Source organism: Pleurodeles waltl, chromosome 2_2, assembly GCF_031143425.1.
Source record: "Pleurodeles waltl isolate 20211129_DDA chromosome 2_2, aPleWal1.hap1.20221129, whole genome shotgun sequence".
Taxonomy (NCBI): domain Eukaryota; kingdom Metazoa; phylum Chordata; class Amphibia; order Caudata; family Salamandridae; genus Pleurodeles; species Pleurodeles waltl.
Genome location: NC_090439.1, coordinates 931,773,311 through 931,792,054, shown reverse-complemented (window position 1 = coordinate 931,792,054; position 18,744 = coordinate 931,773,311). Strand labels below are relative to the sequence as shown.

Here is an 18,744-nt window from a genome sequence, read left to right as displayed (position 1 = left end):
CCAGGGTGGGCAGATCCGAGGCTAGCACCTCAGCCACCCAGTCCACGGCCCCTGTAGTTTCGGCAGCTACTGCAGGTGTGAGAGGTTCCAAGGAGACACCCATCAGCATTGGCAGTGTGCCTGCACCAGCTGCCAAGGGGAAGGGCAAGGATGTACCACGAGCTGCCAAGGGCAAGGTGGCACCACCAGCTTATAAGGTGAAGGGCAAAGTGGCACCACCAGACGGCAAGGAGGCACCACCACACGGCAAGGGCAAAGGGCCTGCCCCAGCAGGCAGGAGGGATAGGAGGTCTGGTGCTTTGACAGAAACTGAGTGCCCAGCCCTCCCATCCCTTTACGCACCGACATTGCCCACCATGTATGCAGCATGGTGCCCAGGACCCCTCAACCACCCCCCTTACACAAGAACTTCACACACAGCACTCCATGCATTCATGCCGCATGCATCGTGCTCACAGTGTACTCACCTGTTGGCCTGGAGGCCCATACAGCATTCGGTACTGGGGTAGGACCCCATCCACTAGTCTCTCCAACTCCGCAGAGGTGAAGGCAGGGGCCCTTTCCCCAGTGACACGAGCCATAGTCAGTTCCAGGCACAGGTCACAGCAACACTTGCAGTTTAGGTCCTCTCCTGTTGAAGGTCAGGTAGCAAGTGAGTGACCAGATAGAAAATGGCAGTCATGTCCGCGGCGCTGCGTACTGTCACCGCCGGAGTACATCACCATTGACTACTGTAACCCATGGGGCCCAATGTTAAGCAATAAGGAGTTGCACGGCGATACTCGACCGCCTCCCCAGCGGCGCACAACGTCAGCAACATTAACTCTTTTCCACCTGTCCATCCACACTGGACAGTTGGCCGCCATTTCAAGGGGAGGCAGGCCATGGCACCTAACTGCATCACAGCACACATAGGAACATTTTGGGGATAAATTTCAACATAGTGTTTCTGTCACAACATGCAATGCACTGTACATTTAGGAAATGTTGAAAACTGACCCGATGCTCATCGTTTTGCCCCCTAGATTACGACTGCTGTGGATGAATAGGAGATGGAGGCACCACCGTGTACATGCCCCACGTGGACTTTGCAACAGTGGAGGACAGGCACATTATCCTCACCTACAGACTTGATAGGGCCACAATCCGAGAGCTGCGTGCCCAATTGGAGCCAGACCTGATCTCAGCTATCCGTCACCTCACTGGGATCCCCCTCTTGTGCAAGTCCTATCTATGCTCCATTTCTTGGCAACTGGCTCCTTCCATGTGACAGTGGGCTTGGCAGCAGGAATGTCAGAGCCAGTGTTCTCAATAGTGCTGACCAGAGTGTTATCTGCCCTGATGAAACACATGCGCAGCTACATTGTTTTCCCCCAGGTGGAGGATTTGGCCACAGTGAAAGCTGATTTCTATGCAATGGGGCATATCCCCACATCATTGGGGCAATAGATCGTACACATATTGCCTTTGCCCCCCCCGGAGAAATGAACAGGTCTTCAGAAATTAAAAGAGCTTTCGCTCTATAAATGTGCAGATAGTGTGCCTGGCGGACCAGTACATCTCCCACGTCAATGCAAAATATCCTCGATCTGTGCATGATGCCTTTATCTGAGCGAATAGCAGCATCCGATAGGTGTTCGCTCAACTTCAGAGGCACAGGGTGTGGCTAATAGGTGAGCCCTGGTCCCCACCCAGTTGATGTTGGTATAAGGGTTTGGGGTTGGCCCTAAAGGTTAGTGTCTGGCTAACTCGGATCCCTCGATATTTGCAGGTGACTCTGGTTACCCCAACCTCTCATGGCTACTTACCCCAGTTAGGAATCCCAGGACAAGGGCAGAGGAACATTACAATGAGGCACATGTGCGAACAAGAAGAATTATGGAGCGAACCTTTGGCCTCCTGAAGGCAATTTTTGTTAGTCGTAAAGGGATGTGGGTAATGTGTGTGTGTTTTATAGTGGTGTGGGTGTGTGGGTGTGATGTGTGTATGAGTGTCAGGTGTGTGTTATTCAAATTGTCCAATGTGGTGCGGTTTTGTATATGTGTGTGTATTGTGAGCGAGGCAGTATGTACCGCCAATGGTTTACCGCGGTTGAATGTCCGCCACAGTGATCCGTGGGTCATAATGCTGTGGGCACAGTTCTGTTGGCGTAACAGTTTGGGTTTTGGTACCACCAGTTTATCACTGGCCTTTGGGCTGGCGGACTTGTGTGTGTGTCTGTATAGTGACGGATTGCCATGTGTGTGTCATAATATGGGTTGTGGTATACCGCCGCGGTTGCGTTATGTTGGCGATAGTCAGCATGACAGTAAGCGGGACTTACCACCAATATCATAATGAGGGCCTTGGTCTTTAGGAGGGACTGGGCTCAGATTGCTTGGAAATGTACTGGGGACTGGCTAGTCCTCATTATCAATACGTCAAAGAGAGTTGCAGATTCTATTACCACTGAGATTAATTTGAAAGAAAATATTTTTAAAACAACGTTATCTCTCTCTGCCTTTCAGACTCGTTTGGCAGAGATTAACACTGAGACGAATAAGAACAAAGAGTTTTTGACCCAACAAAAGATCACAAAATTACAAAAAGACATTCAGAAATTTAGCGGAGAAAAGGTGTACCCTTACATCAAAGACTATTACGAAGTAGACACACAGTCACGTTCCTTCGATGAGTTAGGCCCCACTTACAGAAAACCCCGTACTTACAGCAGCAGGTCCTCATCTGGCGGATGGAGTACAGATGAAGGTGGACCCCAACCTTTATATAATCCGACACTGTTCTCTGTTAACCAACCACCCCCTTGGCACACTCCTTACCTGTTCTATCAACCAGCCCCTTCATGCCTTTCATACCTTTTTTAGGCCGAGGCCTGGGCAGAGTAAGAGGCAGATGAAGAGGAAGAGGATGACATGGACATTGGGACAGGGAAGAACCCCAAATGGTAACCAGAAGCCAGGGCAAGAACCAGACCACAAGAACCTAGTAGTCGATCTGTCATCGAGAAAGTTGTCCTCAGAGGAGCTCAGAGTTTTAAACAAAGGATTGAGCTTTGTTCCTACCCCTCAGGAAGACTTTTTTCATTTGAACAGTGAACTTTCCCATTTTTTCAGATAGATCTGATTGCATTTCTTTTTCAAGGATAGACATGCTGAATCACACCAAACTGATTCTGGTCTTCGCAATCCATCCACCTTCATTCCTCCTATCTCTGCCATGTCATGTGAACTGCTCACATTTGAAAAAGCGGTTCTAACGGATGTGAAGAAATTAGAATCGAATCATACCTTTACATATATTACATCACTGGAAAGAGATGCTCTCAAGACCTTGGTGCTCGACTCCAGTATAGTCATAAAACCAGCAGGCAAAGGCAGCGCAATAGTCGTCCTGGACACACATACATATAGACAGGAGTGTCTTCACCTCCTTAGTGATTGTACCCATTATGTCCCCATTTTGCGGGACCCTACTGCAAGGTTATAACTAAAAATAAGGACCATGATCAATGAAGCACTATCGAATACCTGGATCTCTCGAAAGGAGGCAGATTTTCTTGACACCCTTGATCCACACATTCCTTATTTTTATTGTCTTCCCAAAATTCACAAGTACAAACAACCTCCTCGGAACGTCCTATTGTCTCAGGCATTGGTTCGATACTTGAACCACTATCCACATTTTGCAATCATTTTCTTTAGCCTTTAGTGCAGAAGACCTCAACTTTTTTGAAGGATACTAAAGAAGTCCTGAACCTGGTTAATCAGATAAATGCGACTGTACAATTTCATGTGTTGATTACTTTGGATGTGAAATCTTTATGTACAAACATACCTCAGGGAGCTACACTTCCGGTCATTGAAGACACACTAGCCCATAACATAGGGGATTTCCCGACTCCTATCTCTTTCATCATGCAGTGTGCTTTCCTGGCCTTGACTGACAATTATTTTAAGTTTGAGGAACAACTTTACCACCAAATATGTGGTATGTCAACTGGGAGCACCTTTGCACCGAGTTTGGCCTGTCTCTATATGTGTTATTTTGAGGAACAATACGTACTCAACGACATTAATCCTTTTAAGATCAACATCAAGCTGTGGTGTAGATACATTGATGACATCTTGATTGTATGGCAGGGCCCTACACAAACAGTTGACTCATTTACGACCTGGATTAATGGACTAGATCCATTTTTAAGGTTCTTCTCTACTGTCTCTACTACCCAACTTCCATTTCTTGATCTTTTGATATCCATCAATCATGGTCAACTGGAGACCAGTACCTATCAAAATACAACTGACCATAATAACCTTCTTCTTTTTGAAAGTCATCATCCATAAGCATTGCTGGACAACTTACGTTACAGTCAGTTTCTACATCTACGTCGCAACTGTAGTTACAATTCTTTCTTTGCATCTTAAGCAGAAGACCTATCTGCCAAGTTGCTCGACAGACATTATCCACTTCAAGTTATCAATTTAGCCCGGAAGCGGGCCTAAAACAACAATAGGGACGCTCTATTGCCAACTACACCCAACCTTTCAGAATCACGACTAACATGTGTGCCTACATTTACCCCCCTGTCCAATAGTATTAAAAGACTGATCAACAAACGGTGGTCAATTTACATGCAGCGGTGGTGAGGTCATTCCAAAACCTCTGTTCGCTTTCAAATGAACTAAAAAAATTAGAGATCTAGTAGTTCATACTCATCCCAGGACTTTGACACAAGAATCGAGACAAACAACATTGTGGCAACTACCACCGGTACAAGACCACCACCCTTGTGGGAACTGCAGTGTATGTTGTCTGACCTCACGTGTAGAATCTTTGGACTTAGAGCCTTTAGGTAAATGGCACCTTCACAAACACACCAATTGCAACACTCACAATTGTATTTATTTGATCACATGTCCATGTCAGCTACGTTATGTAGGCATGACCACATGACCGGTTAAAGTCAGAATTAATGAACATCGCAGTAATATTAGATGTGGACGCACTACAACTAAATTGAGCGTCCATTTCATAGAAACCAAACTTAATCCCAACAACTTTTGGTGGGTGGTTCTGGAGGCCCCTGATAGTTTACCCAACGGGTCCAAGAGCCTATTTGTCGATAGGTGTTCAAATTAGGGACCCATGCAAAGGGGCTGAACGATGAGATACCATGGGTGAGTTTTTCAATTTTTAATTACGAAATTTCTTTATAAACATAAATGCATTGCCATTTTGCAGTTGTTTTTGGCAATAACAATTTTTGTTTATACAACTGTTGAACGGTCCTTTCTCTAAAGGTCGAATTTATATATTAATTTCATGCATTTTTATCCCCTCTTTTTATGAGGTTTTCTTCACTTACTCCCCATGTTTTTGGAGCCTGTTATCTGACTTTAGTTCATCTTGCAGTGACTGTTTTCCTTCTATAACAGTCCATCTTGTGCAAAGAACAGCCTGTTGCCTTATTCAAATATACTGTGGAGTGACAGTTTTCCTCTAACAGAGAGTGCACACAGAGGGTCACCCGTTTGGGAATACCTACGAACGCGATGACGCATGAGCGCTCGATTCTATGAGCAGATTGGTCTACGTCAGGTGCCGTGCCCTTTTTACCTGACAACTGCAGCTATCCCGTCACTTCCGGGATTGCGGCCGTCGGGTAGGTCCCAGGCGGTGGACGATTCTCAAAATGTGAGTATATTGCTATGCCCGGAGCTGTACCGGCTGCCTCTGAGCTTCAGTTCTTATGTTTCACCGTTCTTAGTGTTTTTGACTCAGCTCCTCGTGCCCTTCCACTCCTTTCGGACAGCACAGTAATCGCTTTTTACCGCAAAGTTTGCGCAGACTGTGACTCAGTTTTTCCATGTATGCGGAGTGTCCCACTTTACATGCTTGTACACTTGTAAAGCGCTTTGTACTTTGCTTATACATATATACAAGTTGTTTTTCTTGTTTTCTGATAATCAATGAGTATGTACGACTCATAGGCCCTCTCTGAGCCCATTCTTTATAAGATTTTGCTTCATGTTTTTCCGAGTATGTATGACTGATAGGACCTTTTTGAGTCCGTTCTTTAGAAGATTTTGCTGTATGTTTTTCTGAGCCTACTGTCCTTATAGTTTTACTCAGACATTATTACTCTAGAGAAAATAGATGGATGTGTGTTAGGGCCTTTCTCTGTTTTTCTTTCTAATATGACTTTTGATTTTTCTATGACCTCTAGTGAGTGACGTCAAGGCAGTGGCTCACATATTCCCAAGTAACCTGGGGCTAAATGTATCATCTTACAGTTTTGCAAATCATTAATAGCGGTTTTTAATCGCTATTTCACAAAATGGTATGTATCATATTTGTGATTCGGGAATTGCTATTTCTTAAAAATCGCAAATGCTATTACCAAATCGCAAATTGCGATACAGACCCTATTCGCACCTATGGGCCTGTAGGCCCATATTTGTAATTTTTGTGCATTTCCCAAATTGCGAATTTCTAACTGGAATTCGCAGTTTAGGAAAAGCAAAACCACAAGCTGCTAGGGGCCTAAGGCCCCCTGTGCTGTACCCCCAAAAATATTTTAGGACATGTAAGGCGCACACATGCCAAAGGGGCATGTGTGTGTTACATGTCAATTTTAAAAATGCATTTTTAATGCATTAAAAAAATTTGTAAATGGTTACCACCAAGTTCTACTTGGTGGTAATTGCAATTCCTTAATGCCCAATTCACATTAAGGAAAAGCTTCATACATGTGCTTACGAAATTACAAATGACGATTTCTTATTTGCGATTTCTTATTTAGAGAATCGCAATTTGCGATTCTCTAAATGGGCTCGCAATTTTAAGGAATCGCTATTTTAGCGATTCCTTAAAATTGCATTGCCAATGCCTTTCATACATTCTGAAAGGCACTTTTGCATTTGCAAACGGGCATTCGCACCGTTTGCTAATGCAAAAAGTCTTGTTACATGTGGCCCCCGGTCTCTTATTTAGGAGGGTAAGGTAAAATTTTATTGGGAGTTTGATCATATTCAGCATGGCAACACTTTCACACTGATTGGCACAACACTGGTAGGTGTGCAATGCACTTTGACAGTTTACATGACATTGTTTTTTCTTACATATTTTTCTGTTCACACGTTTTCATCTACTCAGGTTTTCAGTAGTGTAGCATGTGATGTAAGTTGCTTTTTGTCCTTTATATTCAATTAAGGACTAGTATTGTAGCTTAGGAATTCATTGTTTTGGTCCTGATGAAGCGCTACTTGATCCGGATAGACTTTTTTTAGGCGCGAAACATGTTGAGCTGATACTATAGCTAGATGGAGAGTGTCCCTGTCCCCGTTGTTTTTGTTTGTAAGAGTGGTGGTACATTGTTTCCTTTCCATTCCCTTGCATTTTTAATCCTGACCAAGATCCCTGAAGTACCAATTAAAAGGAATTTTTGTTGAGGTTCTTGAGCCAATTTTATTCTTCTATATTCCTGCTCTTCCATATAGCAGACTTACTCTATCCCCACTGGGTACTATCACAGCACATATTTTTCAAGATCTCCGGCAAAGTGCTCCCTTGTGGGGCCCATCAGACATTGCAGCGTCACTCTGACGAGGAGCTAGCCCTATGATGAAGCATGACATCCAGTGGAAGTGTGAGGGCTCTTGCTTCTAAATGTAGAAGTGTCCTGAGCACCTGTGCCCTGTTTTCTCTGTTTAGGAACAGTGTACCTTTTTGATTGTCAAAAATCACTGTCATCTGTATACAGCAACACTGGTATCAGTATTCCTCCAATCTTAGGTGGACAAGCATTTAAATGGCTAGATGTTTGCTGATATTAGCGATACTGGTGTTTATTGTTTTATAAAGTTATTACCGAGTTTTATCTGGGTCCTGGATAGCTGTAAGAAAAGTGATCACTATCCCCCAGGAGTTCTGCCTTTACCAGAGTCTTTTTCCTTCAATGCTATTTAAGGGAGTCTTAGGGGTATATTTATACTCTGTTTGCACCAGATTTGCGTCATTTTGTTTTAATGCAAACTTAACTACATTTTTATACTTATCTAGCCTCAAAAATATGGAGTTATTGTCATTTTAAGGATGCGTGAAACTGCCTTGTGTCAATGAGATGCAAGGTAGGCGTTCCCATCCAAAAAATGACTCAAACACCTTAGCGCCATATTTATCCAACAGGGCAAAAATGACGCACGGGTGGGAGGCGGACTCGAAAAATGACCCTAAACCCGATTCGTGTTAAAATGTAATGCCTGGGTAAGGGCAGGCGTTAAAATGAGGCAAACTCACCAATACTTAAGGAAAACACATACAAGCAACATCACAGCCCAACAGAACAACATGTAGGTGCTACTGATGCAGCTTGCAAGATGACGCTGAGCACGAGACCAACAGCAGCAGCCACTACCACCCCAATGTGGCCCACAAAGGCAACGCAGAAGGCAGGAGAGGGTCTTCAGGAACAGGACAACCCTCCATGGCCTCAGGGAACAGGACATCATCCGGCGGTATTGACTGAACTGGAAAGCCATACAGCAGCTGCTGCGCCAAATTGAGCCACAAATAACAACTAGCCTGCAGACACCACACAATATACCATCGGTGACAAAGCTGCTAGCTGTCCTGCATATGTTGGCAAGTGGCTCCTTCCAGACAATGGGTGCCCTGGTCGTTGGGGTATCACAGCCCTCATTCTCTCTGCCTTACTGCCCAAGGTCTTAGATGCCATAATCTCCCTCACACCCCACCACATCAGCTTCCCCAACACCCAGCAGAAGCAGCAGGAGATAAAACAGGGCTTCTACCAAATACATGGCTTCCCCCATGTGCTCGATGCAGTTGACTGCACCCCTGTCCTGATTGTACCACCTGCAGCAACAGAGCATCTATTGCGGAACAGAAATCACACGCCTTCCATCAATGTGCAGGCCATAGGTGACCACTAGGAATTGTTCAACAACATCTTGGCCAAGTATCCTGGAAGTGTACATGATTCCATTATATTCCACCACAGCACAATCAATCAGCACTTCCAGGATGAACAATATGGCATTGGCCTTCTTGTCGGTAAGTCCATAAACCTAGCAATATACACACAGCACAACAACGCTATAGGACACACAAAACATACACCACTACATTGACACGTGGGCAGGATGACATTGAGGTGTGACACAGGTAGTTATGTTGTACACCCTGACACAATGGGGTACAGACCTATGGACAAATGACGGCTGCCAAAAACATTAGGTGCCACTCTAAAGCAATAAGGGACCAATGGCAAATCACACAGTGACAATGACATGGCCTGCACTAGAAATACAACTTGGAAGATGAACCATTTACAATTACATTAGGCCACATAGTCAATCCAACACCCTCCCAAGCAGTATGTAGCATGGAAGGGGTGTGCAATGTGTGTTGCTGCAGGTCTAACACCATGAGACACATAGCATGATGATGCTGACTCACATGTAGGTGACACAGAAATACTGAGGCATTCCCAACATCATAAATTACTCCTGGGATACCGTTGCCAGGAAGCAATAAGGAAGTGGACTGTGCTAGGAACACATATTGATGTGCCACTAATGCAAGCTGCACACTGCTGCACACACTGAAAGAGCCAATTGTCCATCAAAATAACATATGTACAGGGAGATGGCTCTTTCTGCACAGATACATCCACCTCTACAAGGCAGTTAGCCAGATTACCTGGAGAAAGTTTGGTAGTGTATGAGCCAGTGGCAGAGGTAACAAAAAAGGTTTGCCTAGAACCAAGTCACACATGGGACAATAGTGCATTGTCAATACTGAACACCTCAGTGCTGCCAACTTATGGAGATGTGTTGTGCATTGTCACCTAACCAAATCAAAGGGTCTCACTGTTGCATGTCATCTGCAATGGCATATGTCTAATTGGATGGGGTGTCCAGGCTATGTAGTGCAGCTATGTTACCACCACTTCGGAATCTATTGTGTGTGTGGAAGTATCATGTCCCCTCAGGTGAAAGCACACTAAAACATGTTGGACACTACACAATGCATGGTACATACATACTGACCAGCAGTTTGGAAACAAATCTCAGGTCAATGAGCTGAACACAAGTTGTCAAGTCAAACAACCCACTGCAGAAAAAACCTCATAGAAGCACAGGATCTCACACAATACCACAAACACATATGAGTCGCAGACGACACAAGATATCAACTGCCATGCTATATGACATTCCTGTTGCAAGCACTAACAAAATACTCACTCCTGTTATCTTTTGCCGCAGATCAGGGTTACTGGATCCAGCCATGGATCATGACCCCATTCCCCAACCCAAGCATAGCAGTAGAGCGTGCCTATAATGAGGCACATCGGAGGACACGGATCATTGTTGAAAGGACCTTTGGAATCCTGATGTCCAGATTCAGGTGCCTGGACATCACTGGAGGCAGCCTCCTATATGCCCCACACATTGTTTGCAAAATCATACCTACCTGTGCTATCCTGCACAACATTTGTGTGAGGAGGAACATCCTTCTATATGAGCCAGAGCAAGAACTGCGTGAGGAGGAAGAGGAGGATGGTGCCAGGGAAAATGAGGGGGAACAGCAAAACAACGCTGCAGGAATGCACCGCAGACAGCTAATTGCACAAAATGTTTTCAATCAATCAGGGATTTGTAAAGCACCCTACTCACCCGTGAGGGTCTCAAGGTTCTGAGGAGGGGAGGGGGAGCATGTGGGAGGTGCTGTTACTGCCCGAACAGCCAGGTCTTGAGAAGTTTTCTGAAGGTTAGGAGGTCTTTGGTCTGGCGCAGGTGGGTGGGAAGAGTGTTCCATGTTTTGGCAGCGAGGTGCGAGAATTATCTTCTGCCAGTTGTAGTTCTGCGGATGCGTGGGACGGTTGCGAGGGCGAGGTCAGCAGAGTGGAGATGCCGGGTCGGGGTGTAGAAGGAGAGTCCCCTGTTGAGGTATTCTGTGCCGGTGTTGTGTAGTGTTTTGTGAGCCTGTGTGAGGAGTTTGAAGGTGATTCTCTTGTTGACAGGGAGCCAGTGCAGGTTTTTCAGGTGGTCTGTGATGTGGCAGTGGTGGTGGCCAATAGTCAATCTACACACCTTGTTAAATAAACACCTTACATGATCACACAATCCTGCACTGGTTTCTTCTTTCTCCATCACATGTTCTTTAGGAATGTGAATATTAATTCATAGAGCATGTTACAAAGACAAATCTGACTACTTCTGATGCAACACCACATGTGATGCGTATGATTGTACAGCAGACACCACACACATATAAAAGTACTCAACTTTTGAATTTCACATATGAATCAATGGACCACAGTATATGACACATATCCACATTGCCAACATGGTCTACTGTAGCACATGACACACAACTATGACATCTCCAATCATAAGGTAAATAGGCGCCCCATACATGAGGCAGTGAATGTGAAATATCAGTGGACTCAGGAGTGTATAGATAGACCCCTGACATTAGTAAGTGTGACATTTTCAGTCTATGCAAGGAGCTTGCGTGACAAGGGGAGGCATCATGTCTGAAAATGGATAGCAAGAGTGTCCCAGGTATGACAAGCAATGTTCACAACACATGCCCTGCGCAGTCCATCCGTGGAAATAAGTCCTGCCACTGCCATGCATTATGTATCTGCCCTCCCATCTATAGGGGGCGCTGTAAACTGACTATCTGTACCCTGGGAATCATCATTCACACTCACCCAGAGTCCCATTCTGACTCCTGTTTACTTCCCTTTTCCATATGGCATGCTATAGAAGAATTGCATTAGTTTGCATGGACTTCAGGTCCCATAATGCACTGCCTGGTAGTCAGTAAGACCTGTAATCTTATGTCTATTGCTTCCTATGGGAAAAGTCTGGTTGTCCCTTTATACTCTATACTGGATTCTCTCCTTCAGGACTTGTGAGAGACTGAAGCTGCACACACCTGTGACCTCTCTTGTGCCGGACAGTCATGTGACTCTGCCCTGGCCTTGCTTCTGCCTGGAACTACTTATAAGCTGCCATTCCCTGAAGCTCCTTGTCAGGCATTGGAGTACGATTCCTTTGTGTTCCAGACCCTTTGTTGGATTGTGTTACAGTCCTGATTCAGCCTGACCCTGCTCTCTGTTTACACAGTCCTGTTCCTGCTTGTTCCAGTCAGAGTCTGCTCCCTGTTTCCCAGTCTTGTTCATGTTTATTCCTGCCAGAGCCTGCTTTCTGTTTCCCAGACCTGATCCAGCCGTTGAATCAACCTGAGCCTGTTCCTAGTGCATGGCTTTGTCTCCTAGTTGGTTTCCTCGCTTTTCTGTTTCCTCTTGGGTTATCATGTCTGGTAAGTGTCCTATCAGTCCTCACCTGTCTAGAAGTGTTTCCTTTGTATTTGGGTTGGCACCTGGTTTCCAAGAGGCAAATCTAGCCCCCATCCTTTGTCTAGTGTTGCATGTTGTCATTAGTGCCTAACAGTGACAGTGTGCTATGGCTGTATTCCAGGAATTGCCACTGGGTCTCCAGCCGGACCCACAAGAGCTAGTCTTGTGTATGTAAGTACAATCCTTGTTTGTGCCCTAAGGGTCCAGACACACAAACACTTCGGCCTCCTCCTTTCTATGGGGCTTGTGTGGTGACTATTTGTAAGATTAATCTGCACAGAGGCACTGACGTTCCATGTTGCTGTGGAAAGTTCTGAGCCCTACCCTGTGTACAATCTTAGTGATAAGCCCTGCGTGTTTGTCCATTACTGAGCCATTCCATATTTGTTCACACTAAGGTTGCTCTGCCTTCATATTTCTGTTTTCTCTGCCTTACCATAACTGGCCTTTCCCCTTGTTGGTACTCTACTTCCTTGTGGGATATTCTGTGACCTCAAGAGGTGCCCCTAACAGAGTCCTGACTAGACCTGCCTGAAACCGTAACACCTTGGAGCCCAATCCTGACACAGGGTACACTTGCCCACACACTTGATCTGGACACTTCTGTGGAATGCCCATCTGAAAATATGTTTACACATGTAGCCAGGGCAGCAGGTCCACCAGAGCATCATAAGTAACATAGGTAATTCTTATGAGTCAAACTGACGTCTACCAAACATTTTATGGGTGGAATTAAGTCACAGTGTTTCAAACACAGTATGTACCAAACATGCACACATGTCCAACATATGTGTAGTTCACACGCAAGTCACCATAAAGTTGTAACCAACAATTAATGAAATATGAGGGGTAACATGTCCGACATAGCACTCATCAGCCATCCTCAATCATCCCTGAGTTTTGTTTTTCCCCAAAGTCAAACAACTATACACATCACATGAGTCAACACATATTACAAACACATATCACATATCATGACTGTTGTAGATCACTGATTGACATCAAATGTAGATACCCATTTGGAACACATTCATACATGAGCATGACGTCTAATGTATTGCATGGCGTTACTTCAGAAACACACATATTGTTGTTACAGATCATTCATACACATCACACAGTTGCATGCTCTAGTACATGTGGCCAACCACTATATCACACACTGCAGGCCATACCATCCTATCTTCATGTTGATACAGGGTGCATGCACGTGAAATATTTGAAAATCATGCAATCACAGTTTGAGTCCAAATATTTGAAGCAAATGCGTAGAAAAATCACGCAAACGCAAATAAACCATACATGGGCCCTTAGTGTTACTTCCGCCTGCACACCACACGCATGCAGATATCTATTGAAATTGATGTCTACAGGTAATATATGATATTTTGGCACACATGTAGGTTGTGCGTCGAAAATATTCACGCAAACATCGTATGCGTAATTAAAAACCACGCATGACAGAAAACGGCCAGCAAAGGAGAAAGGAAGTGATGTAATAGGAAATCCTGTTTACAGGAATGGTACAGTGGGTGTACTTTCACTTTACAGTCTGTGCTTTTTCTTGACTGTGTGGCTGTGTCTCGGTGTTGCTGGTGTCTGGATTGTGTTTATTGTATCTTGTGGTGCCTCTCTTGTGCCTTTTGTGTATTCTGTTTGTTTATTGTGCCTGTGTATGTGCTTTTGTGTAGGTTAGTGTCTTTTGGAATGTATTTGTGCTGTCGGGTGTCTGTCTGGGGGGTTAGATTACTTGGGTTAGTTGGGTTTGTTAGGTTTGGGATGTAAGTTTCCGTTTTTTGCATTTATTTTCCTTATTTTTTACAGTTTTTCTGTTTTGCTTTGTTGTACGAGGACATTTTGGGAAGGGCGAGGCTGACCCACATGGGGGAGAAGGAGCCTGGGAGCTTTTTGTGACTGGTGTGCCAGTTCCTTCCATTGATGCTGAAGATGGGTGGGCGTGTGATACAGGGGTACTACAAAGAGGCAAGGCGGCTGCGGTGGGGCAAAGTAATCTACCACCTCAAAAGAGTATACCACACGAGCAAGAATGAGCACCAGTTGAAGCATCACTGGGCTGACCTGGTGGCCAGAGAGCAGGGTCTACTGGACCACTTGTGTGTGGTGATCGGTGGCCCTGTTGGTAACACATTGACAAATGTGTACAGTAGAATGCTCCTGAGTGACAGTAGCAGATGTCTTGACGTGCTGCATGCAATGTTTGTGGCCATGTTGAATGCAAGCAGAACAAACTGTTAGTGTCCCAGTACTGAGATGTAGTCCACATGTCTAACATGTTAATACATCTAACATGTTAACAATGCAGTCCTGAGGATTGTTGAGTCAAGTATGACTATCACTCGGGCCACATGTACAAAGCTATTTTTAATTATCACAAACATACTAGTTTTCAGAATGTGTTTTTACATCAAGAAAAATGTTTATTCCAATGCACATACAGAATTTTGCCATTCTGCAATCCCATTACCGAATTACAAAACAGGGTTTGCTAGTGGCATTTAGGAAGGGACGTTCCCTTCCTATTAGCGAGTCGCAGTCCGCTGATTGATTGTTTGGTCACCACGAATGCTGTAACTAAACAATTGCAGTTACCACCAGTTTCATGTTGGTCTTAACCCATTCGCAAAGGGGGGGGGTCCCCATGGGTTCCCTTCTCCTTTCTGAATGCAGGCCCAAAAATTGTTTCAGAGCAGGCAGTGGTCCCACGGACCACTATCTGCTTCAAAAAAATATTTAAAGTTATAATATTGGTTTTTGACATGCTTTCTGTTTATGCTTGAAGAAATAAGGCTGCATTTTTTAAATAAATATACATCTCTATTTGAAAACTGTCACAGACATAGCGGTCTGCTGAGCTCAGCAGGCCATCATCCCTGTGAGTGCTGCCATTCCCAAGGGGTTTGCAACATGAGACCTACCTCATTAAAATTCATGAGGTAGGTCAGTTGCTACCCCATTTGTGATTTGCAAATAGTGTCATTGACAGTGTTGGACCTCAGATTATCCTACTTGCAAATTGCGAGTTGCTAAGTCTTGCAATGTGTGACTCACAAAACCTGATCTTCGTACATGTGGCCCTTAGTCACACATTTCAGGTGCAATGACAACATCTGTGCCCATGCATTCTGTCAATGATGATGAGGTAAGACACTGTCAGCATACCACATTTCACTGTATCAGGACAGCAAAGTGGCCAATCCATGTTTAGCGCTACATTGTCATCATTACAAACACATGATCCCTGCCATTATGTTGGCAAAGGGGGCATACACGGCTTAGGGGACACTGCCAATGGGGCATTTGTTACCTACATACAACCGCGCCACATCTGTCAAGGACCGCTGAATGCATTATAATTGCAGACTGAAAATTGAGCTACATGTCTATTACACAGTAACTCAGTGTCCCTTGATGCACAAGCCACAATACCTGAGTCACTAGTACTGCAGTGCACCAGGGAAGTGCCACTGAAATTGACACCGAAATACAAATCATGACATGGAGTAACAACTGAAATGGATTAGCCACAAATGTTTGTAGTCAGGTTTAGCACCACATGATTGTTAGGCCCAGTGCATGTGTGTCTATCACTCACTGGAGTGTCAGTGTCAAGGTGAGTTTGCAGTGGTACATCTGTTGGAGTGTCTACATGCAGCAACACCAGCTCACTCATGTAAAATGTTACACACTGTGATATATGGCCACACGTTTGTACAGTGATCTGACATTGAGCATATATTTCCTTTCAATGTCTTACAGGCGGACCTGCCCCCTATACCATTGGGGAAGTGGCTCGATTTCAGGATCCAGACGTATCCAGTAAGTGTGATAATGTCTGTCCTGTGTAGTGCTTGCAGCTGTTGTGTGAGTGTCTCTGGTGTGTTGCACTCATTGCAAGATATGATGAGCTGGCACGTGACATGATATATTACTTGACTGGATGTTGACATAGGGTTCCGTGCAAGGGTTAGGTATTCACAGGCAGAGAGTCATATCTTGTGAGTCTTGTGCTGCGCAATAGGAAGCAGCATGTGAACAAGGTGATTACTAGCCACATGTAGGCCCACATGTGACTTGGAAGTGCTCCAGTATCAGTATATTATCACTGGGTCATACCCTTATTCTCATAACACAGTGATGCATCAATTTTAATGCACAAACTTGTGTATCCCTGTATTGTAATGGACATGTAGGACTGTATGGGTAACTGTCCCCCAGCATCTAGCCCCATAAGTTGTACTCCATTTATGTGACACTTACGTGGTATACAATAGGCATGCATGCAGGTCAAGGCCAGATGTGTGCGGGCATCAATGTGGGTGTTGATCAGGTGTTGATGGTTGTCCACAACTGGACACATGAATGTAGATGTAAATGACCTATTGATACCTTATTCCTAAGTGGCATCCCTCCTCACGTGTGTTCCACTCACTAAATCCATGTACAAGTGGACATGCCTTTGTGGTTGTCCTCGACAGTTGTGATGATGTATTGAATACCCATCCCCCTGAGGCACAGGGGTAGGGGAACAACAAATATGTAGGTAGATGTGATGGTCACAGTGTGGATGACAGTCATCTCATTTAAGCATGCATGTGTCCCATATTACACTGACCCCTTATGATTAGCAACTGCATACCATCCTGTCAATTACATCTACAAATCACTGGTCTTGGGAGCCTTGAAGTTGACTCAGATTTTAAAGATTAGTCGGCCTAGCCCATGTGAAGTGGTTGCTGCCTTTGCATTGTGACACATTGCACTACATAAATGCACAGATCACTTTATTTGGTCCAACTCTTGTGCTTTGATGTGGTGTAAAAGACATGCTGGGTAGGCAGCATTGCCATTACATTCATCAAGGACATTGTATCATATGGACTGTGATTTGGACTGCATGTGCAAATTGAGGCAGAGTGTTAGATTATCATCTGTACATGCATCACACAATGATGACACTGATGGTTTCCTGTCTCATTTTTACAGCTACCAACATTGATGTAGTGGAGATCAGGGCTTTCCAGAAGCGGGCAGTGAGATACAGACACATCTTGGATGTGGAGTCTGGGTACCGAAGAATGGCATGACGCTATCAGAGAGAGGGAGCCACAGGAGAATGGTGGGCTTTCAGCAAAGGGGACAGGCATCGGCCACAAAGGTTGTAGCCACCACCACAACTGCACCCAGTACCACAATGGCCACCGTCACATCTGCCCCACCTGCTGCACCGTCAATCTCTGAACCACCATGCCTGCTGCACCATCAACCTCTGCAACACAGACCACCACACCTGCTGCAATGGACATGGCCACAATTGCTGATCTCCAGAGGGACATGAAGAAGGTGTTAAAAAAGCTTGACACAATACAGAAGGATGTGGTCTAAAATACACTGAGGCTGAAGGCAATTAAAAAGACACTGAGGAGGGCAAACCTGTGAACTCGTGCCTCCCCTCGCCCCTAAATCAGTCCCCTCCCTCCTCATTCCTCATACGGTTTTGTAGTGGGTTAAAGGGGTTTAGTGATAGGTTAGAGTAGGGTAGTTGTTTAGAAACGATAACTAGGTTGGGGGGGGCTCATATTATTACATGTTAGTTTGTGGGTGGGTGGTTGTGGGTTTATGTTGGGGCTTTTGTGTATTTAAAAAAAATAAAATAAAATACTAAAAAATATATATTTGTTTAGTATTAGGTAGTATATGTTTAGGTTAGTATATGTTGTCCTTCATGTGTCTCGTCAAATAAAGGGGATGGGGGCAAATGTTTAGAGTGTGTTGTTAAATGTGGTAAGTAAGCTTAGCATAGGGTAGTTAGGGCCAGTTGTGGGTAATGTATAGTTAGGATAGACTAGTTTAGTATATGTGTGTTACATAGTTTTAAGTTCTGTTTCATACGTAGTTATTAAAGATTTAGGTACTACATTCCTGCATGTGTCATATGCTTGGGGCTCAGGGTCTTTGCATGAGTGTACAGTGCCAAGTGTCTGTTGGCTTGTGAATTCCGTCCTGCATCCACACCCCTCTCTTGACATGGTAATTCCCACTTCCAACTGAGCTGTCACATTGGCAGCTTCAACAAATCTAAACCTCAATGAATATGCTATCCATTGTACCCACTAATCAACGTGACTGTGGTTCCCATGTATTGTACAGGTCGGTGTGCTTTTTAAGCTGTAATTGTTTTGATTCTGTGTCGTGATGTTGGGCACTGTGGGACGTCTGCCTGCAGCCTGAAGTTCATGTCAAAATTGCTAAACTGAGTGGTGTCAATTTCAGATGAGGTCAAGTATACAAATTTCACGCCAATATATTTTACTTGTACTCCCAGTTGACGT

At 44.6% G+C, this 18,744-nt stretch overlaps 1 long non-coding RNA gene across 1 annotated transcript; it reads left to right on the top strand.

Annotated features, from left to right (window-relative positions):
* Positions 1–5,643: 5,643 nt before the first annotated feature.
* LOC138282765 (uncharacterized) lies at positions 5,644–18,526 on the top strand. Its single transcript, XR_011201000.1, has 3 exons — positions 5,644–5,694; positions 16,172–16,231; positions 17,399–18,526. It is a non-coding gene; the product is annotated as an uncharacterized lncRNA (long non-coding RNA).
* The last annotated feature ends 218 nt before the right edge of the window (positions 18,527–18,744 follow it).